General features: G+C 38.6%; 1 protein-coding gene across 1 annotated transcript in view; it reads left to right on the top strand.

The window, feature by feature from the left end:
• Positions 1 to 664: 664 nt before the first annotated feature.
• Positions 665 to 7,136, top strand: part of LOC106835401 (dynactin-associated protein) — a 44,695-nt gene continuing 38,223 nt past the window's right edge. Inside the window, exon 1 of the mRNA XM_014847752.3 lies at positions 665 to 690. The gene's annotated coding sequence lies outside the window, so the exon portion shown is untranslated. The remainder of the gene's footprint in view (positions 691 to 7,136) is intronic.

The following is a 7,136-nucleotide window of genomic DNA, read 5'->3' as shown; positions in this document are numbered from 1 at the left end:
AATGTATCACTAATTGGACTTTTCTCTTTTTGTTAAAGAAGACATAACTTTTACTATTTTCCAGTTCTACATTTCTGCTTTTAATCAGGTTGAGAAACATTCTGGAGTAGATCCATTGTGTAAGTAAATACAAATTTGCTCTTTAAGGAATGGAAGATTTTTCCAGTTTAACACATGATAGGTACTCAAGATATTTGTTTAACAAGTACATGCATTCATCATAGCAGCAGTCTGTTAGGTAAGCTTCCTGGCCTCTGTTTATCCAGTGTGTGTGCCTGGCAACTAGTAGATAATAAATATTTGTTCAATAAATGAAAATAGCACCAATTATAAGAATTTATTACTAAATAAAGAAGATTTTAGAATTGGAATTATACTGTTAAATCATATTTTAATACTTTCATTTATGTTAACCTATTCTAATTTGTATTATTTTTCTCAATTTCTTTTTAGTTTTGTACAGTGTGTGTGCAGAAAATGCACAAAGCATAAGTTACAGCTCAATGAATTCTCACCAAGTGAACACACCCATAACCAAATCAAGAAATAGAATATTACTAGCGCTTCAGACACTCCCCGTGTGCCCACATCCAATCACTACCTCCTTCTTCCTTTTCCAAAAGTAAATACCGTCCTGATTTCCAACACCACGGATCACTGTCTGACTGTGGACCTAGTAGGAACGGAATGGTATCGCAAGTACTCTTTTGTGTCTGACTTCTTTGGCTCAGCCTTTGATTTGTGAGATTCATACAGGTTTCTGCTTTCACAATGGTTCCTTTGCTTTCGTTGCGGTAAATTAACCCATTGTTATTACCATGCCATGACTTATTTATTCATTATTTTGTTGATAGACATTAGGGTTATTTCCAGTTTTGCATATTATAAAAATTGCTGCTTTATGCAACATCATTTTATGTATCTTTTGGTACACATATTATGCATTGTGCTTTTAAACTGGAGAATAATTACTGAGTCACAGAGTAAGAAAATGTTCAATGTTAGGAGATACTTCCAAACAGTTTTTCAAAGGAATTGAAACTAGCTACACTCTCATTAGTATTACATGAGAGTTCTGGTTACAGCACATTCTCACTGACAGGATTTTGGCAGACCTTTTAACTTTAGCCATTCTCGTGGAGGTGTAATAGTATCTTGTAATGGTTTTAATTTCATTTTCCTGATGACTCATGTGGTTGAGCATGTTTTAATCTATCACCCACTTGGTTATCCTCTATTTCAAAGTGCTTCTGCAAGTCTTTTGGCTATTTTTCAATTGGGTTGTCTGAGTTTTCCGTATTGATTTGTAGTTCTCTTTCTATTAAGCACATGTTCTCTATCAGTTATAGGAATTGCAAATAGCTTCTTCTACTCTAACGGTGCTATTTGTGTCCTGTGTTTGTGACTCCAAAGTCATGAATATTTCTGCTATGTGGTCTTCTGAAAAATTTGTTGTTTTACTTTTCACATTTAGATCTACAGTCTAACTGGAATCCAATTTTGGTACCAATTGCAATTCATTTATTTTCCATGTGGCTAACCAATGGATCCTGCATCATTTATTTTAAAAGCTATCTTTTCCCCACTTCTCTGCTGTTCCACCTTGACATAAATCACATGTACCTCCCTTCTCCAACACAGGGAAATTTGACTCCTATTATCCTTAATCTATTTATTTAATTCTCTCCATGTATATAAACAAGGTCCCATCTCTCCTGCCACTTCTTCCCTGACACAGAAGCTCTCCTCACCCTACTTGAGCTGCAAAACTTCTGTGATGTCCTCCTCACCTATTCAGCCTCTGACTGTCCTCTCGGAGCCACCCTTTCACTTTCAGAGCAATGCACTTTCTTATGACCCACCTAATGGGCTTCAGCACTGAATTGTTCAGAAAGGGAAGGAGAAGGAATTAGCATAATACTGAGAGGAAAAAGAAACACGGAAAAAAGTACGGCAGTACTTATGTAAAGAAAAAACACGTGAAGATATTATTTTATATTACTTAGGAATACATAAAAATATAAGGAAGTAGGATAGTGGTTCCTTCCAGTGTGAGAGGAGGCAGGAGGAGTGGTCTGGGGGAGTCTGTACGGTGCGTATGTAATGATTTGTCACTTAGGATGGGTGGTGGGTGTTCAATGTAAAATTCTTCATACCCTCTGTATATTTTAAGTTTTCCCTAATTTTTTAAAAAACAGCATGGCTAGGACATAGCAGGTATTATATAAATAAATGCACAATTGAAACTTGAGGGGTAAACAGAGGCTAAATTATTTAATATCTTATAGGTTATGCTAAGTTTTAGTGATTTTCTTCTCCCAAGAGGAAATGCCGCTAAGGAGTTTTGAGAAGGAGAGTGACATACCTGCTTTAATTTTAGATGGAACAATGTAAATGCTTTGTGGAAAAGAGAGTGGAGGATTGAAAAAGTAAGGTAGAACTGTTAGGAGAGTTTCGCAATGGGTTTTGGAAGAGGGGAGGGTGGGTGGGATAAAGGTCATTGATATGGTGCCTGACACATGGTAAGGGATGGATATGGCGAATATTACTATCATTGCTCAGATGACGTCAGGGATCCAGTCATTCCTCCTTCGCTGAGAGCACACCACCCCCACCAACAGTATTTCTTTCAGGTACAATGACTATGTTATTTTCTTGAAGTTTTATCTCTTCTAGATTTAAATTTTAAAGTTTTCATCATCTCCTCTCTCACTTTGTGTTTAGTCTCTTTTCTCTATATTCTCACAATGCCTGTCTGTATACCCAGACTGTTTCTATCATTTCCTTCAATCAAAGGGCCTCCTCTCTGCATCCGTCTCAGCTGCTCACCTCTTCTCCAATGCCCCCCTTCCTCCCCTCTCCCACCGCATATGCATCACAACTTTTAAGGTCTGATTCAGAACTTATCTCCTCCAAGCCAAGACCAGCTCCTGTGCTCAAAGATGATGTCCTTTGCTTTCCTTATACTTGGGAAGTTATCACTCCACATATGTTTCTTTTTAGCTCCATCCCTGTACCTGCCTGAACCGCCCTCAGGTCCTCACAGCTGAGTCCACCAAACCCTTCAACCTGTAGCCTCTGCCTTACCCCGGTTTCTGCCCTTGTCCCAGAACTGACCATATCAGAGAACAAAAATTCTTTAAGAGCTCCAGCCCCTACTTGTCTGGTGCTGGGCAGGGACGCTTCAAACTCCCATCTTCTGTCATTTTCAAACTGGGTTAGGGGACCAAGTATGGAATCGCAAGCTCTGAACATTGTGACAACAGCATCCTGCCACAACCACTCTGCTCTGGACCTTTTCTGCAGCCCTGAGCAGGGCTTTGATATCTCAGTGTGACCCCTGTAGGGTTAGAGCTAGCTTCCATCGCCCCCAAGACCCCAGATCTCACAACTCCGCTGTGGCCCTGGAGCTTATAAGCCCTTCTCTGTGATCTGGTTTGTAGCCCGTGATAAGCTGGGGGTCCCTTTTGTTGCAGGCGAGTTATCTAATTGATTCCCCCTTATTTCCCAGTAGGGCTTGCAGCTTTACCTTGTTCTGTTAAGGCCCCATTCGTGGAGACTGGGTCTTTTCCATGAACCTCAGCTCCAGAGGCTAGGGCCCTGCTGACTCCAGGCGGACCTTGACAAAGACTGCAAGACTCTTGAAAGATTCCTAATTTCTATACTCAGTGCACCTGTTGGGAAGATGCTCTTCTCCAATAGGGACACCCTAGTGGTGATCATCAGCTTGAATCCCAGTCAGAGACTGTAGCGTGTGCATGGATAGGAAGCCTGGCATCCTTGACTGGATATGCTAAGCCTTTTCAATTATGTAGAGCTTGGACTCCTGCATCTGCTGCCCCCATGGATGGTCTATTTCCAGCTCTCAATACCACTCCTGTCTGGCAGCCCTGTCTTGTTAATATCCTGGCTTTCCTGATGTATCCTCTGGCAAGTCACCAGCATCTTTTTTATTTTTAATATTTTATTTAATGTCTTTGAGTGATTAACTTCTAATATCTTTTACTCCACTCTCTCTACCTCCCCTCAATTATTCTTTTTTATAACAGCCTTATTGAGATATTATTCACATCATAAGATTTACCCATTTAAAATGTGCAATTCCCCTCCCCCATTATTGTTAACGAAAGTGTACAATAATTATAGAAAGACCTTAATTAAGTGATTGATGGATGAGTGATTGGGGCAACCTCAGTTTCACACGCTAAACTCAGTTTTGGATTCAATAAATGTTTCTTTAAGATTTGATGTCTCATCAAGCATGTGGAGATAATAACCCTTAGTTCTTGGAGAGGTTATGAAGATTAAATTATGGTCAAGAGGTGCACGACTTATAAAGCACACATCTCTCTTTAGTAAATGTCAGTAATAAATAGCACCAGGAAGCGATGCCACCCAGGTGTCAACACCCATTTAGGAGGATGCAGTGACATTTTGCAACAACAGACGGCGCTCTTCTTCTTCTTTTGTTTTAACCTCACCCATGAAAAATAATTATGGGACTTCGGTAAAAGTCAAATGACTAATTTTTGTCTTTTAAGAAGTAGATTTTTTTTAAATCGTGAATAATGAGGGACATGGTTGTGGTTCCAAAATAATTAAGACTTGCTATTTGGGAGAAGAATTTGATTTATTTTGTGCATCTCTCTTGAAAATAGAATCAGGATAAACACATTGAAGTTACTGAGAGGAAGACTTTTACTCAACATAGAGAGAATGATGTAACAGGAGAGTCATCCCAGAAAGGAATATTAGATCCTAGAAAACGGGAGAAATCCTGGTCACTGCAAGAGGCACACAGACGCTGGAGTAAGAGTTCACTTTCATTCGTTGGAGTTTGATCTAAATGTCTAGGGACCTTTGAACTCAAACATAATTACATCCATTTATAAAAGCAGAGTATGATTCACCATAAAACACAACTGCTATTATTTAAATGAAATTTGAAATTTATAATCAAAAGTCAAATGTTACATGTATTATGAATTGCAATAAGACTAGAATGTAAACTCCAGTAGAACAAGGGCTTGTCTGTTCTATTTACGACTATATAAATCCCCATTGCCCAGAAAATGTCTGGTATGTATTAGTTCTCAATAAACATTTACTGAATTAATTAAAAAATCCTAATATTCTGGCAATAAAAACACATTTGACTTTTTTTTTTAAGGATTGGCACCTGAGCTAACGTCTGTTGCCGATCTTTTCTTTTCCTTCTTCTTCTTCCTCTTCCTTTTCCTCTGCCTCTTCCTCTCCGTCTCCTTCCCCAAGCCCCCAGTACATGGTTGTATATTCTAGTTGTAGGTCCTTCTGGCTCTGCTGTGTGGGACACCACCTCAGCATGGCTTGATGAGTGGTACTAGGTCTGCGCCCAGGATCTGAACTGGCAAAACCAGGGGCCCCTGAAGCAGAGCACATGATGAACTTAACCACTCAGCAACAGGGCTGGCCCAACATTTGACATTTTTGAGTAGATGTAGAATGGTATCTAGTGTCATGTGGAATTAGGAAAAATCACTGATATAGATCAAACATTTGCTTCTTTCCATTTTGAATGCTACTAATTATTGTTGGTCCAGAATGTTTATCTAAGTAATCCTTCATTAATTTTAATTCATTGAAATAACATTCTACCATAGATTTTGGGAATTGAATTGAGTAAAAAGGAGAACCACTCTTCCCTTTTATGATAATCACATAAGAGAATGTGTAAAATTTTCCTTTTCTTAACTTCTATATTTACTGATTTTATGCAAAGCTAATTAATTAATACTAATTTTGATAAAACTTTTGAAAATTTCTTTGCACCTTCTATGTATTTTTATAACAATTTTTCATACATTTTAACTAATCGAATAATACTAGAAAAATAATTATCACTAAATGCACTGCATTTTTAAACCTCTTTCTGGCTTGTTACTTACTATGTCAATCAAACAATAAAAATGATGAACTAAAATAATTCCTTTGCCTAAAATTGCCAAAAATCAAAGAAGGGGAACTGTCATGCTGGTTTCAGCCAATTAGTGGACCACAAGTGTTTTAATTGTCATTAGACCATAGCGAAATTCAAGCCAAGGAGTTTTTTTTTGTGGGTAAAAAATGAAGCAATTTGACATAGCATTATTAGATAAATCTGAAAGAGACTACCAAATTCTTTCAGCTGAAGAATGGCCAAACACAAAACACTTTCACTTCATTAACTAACAAAGATTTCCAAATTCTTTCTGCTAAAATTCCAAGAGTCTCCACAGGGAGTCTCAACCTAACTGTGAAATATACCCAGGTGTAGAGTGTATGACTGTGAGGGTGTTGGAAACACAACCGCAAGAGTCACCATTTTCGCAACCTAGAATGCCAAAAGCACCCCTGGTGTTGGGCAAAATGACAATCCTGGATTTACCCAAACACTCTGTGCACCTTATATTCATCCAGATGTGTTCTACTCTGTCTTATTGAGTAACGTGGTAATACCTGCCTAAAAAATGTTCTTTGACAAAGCAGAGATCATGTGAATTTCACAGTAACATATTCTCTTCAATACTTTGCAATTGTGTCTTGCAACTGTTTAATTAATTAGGCATTATGAAAGTGGAACATTCCAGTTATTGGACAAGTATCAGAAATTATTTGTTCCTTTGTAGGCTATCAAAATAAGGTATAGATGCAAATGACCACTTGTGAAATTTTATCTACTCTGTGGTTATGGTGTCCAGGGCCAAATTAAGGTAGTGTCCCCGTACCATAATAAGATAGTGGGTTACTAAGGATGTTCTTCAACTGTTATAGAAGTCTAGGGTGCTCCAGTAGCTCTTCTTTGTTAAGGATTTAGAGTCCAGTTTTCTTCCAGCTGCTGCTCGGCTGTTCATAGGATATTGCCCTAATCTGTGTGTTACAGGAGGGCTCACTCATTGGGCTTCATTCAAACAAAAGGGAAGGGAGTGGGGAAAGGAAGCGTGTACTCCTTGTTCTTAAGCACACAACCCAGCAGTTGCACACATACCTTCCTTTCTCCTGCACTGGGTCAGACTTTGGTCATATGGCCACACCTGCTACATGGGTGGTTGAGCAGTGTAGCCTTTATCCTTGGCACGCCTGTGCCCAGCTAAAATTTGTGGAGTTTGCTTACTATGAAA

Source organism: Equus asinus, chromosome 7 (genome assembly GCF_041296235.1).
Source record: "Equus asinus isolate D_3611 breed Donkey chromosome 7, EquAss-T2T_v2, whole genome shotgun sequence".
NCBI lineage: Eukaryota > Metazoa > Chordata > Mammalia > Perissodactyla > Equidae > Equus > Equus asinus.
Note: the sequence above shows the minus strand (reverse complement) of the source record. Positions and strands in the feature narration are given on the sequence as shown.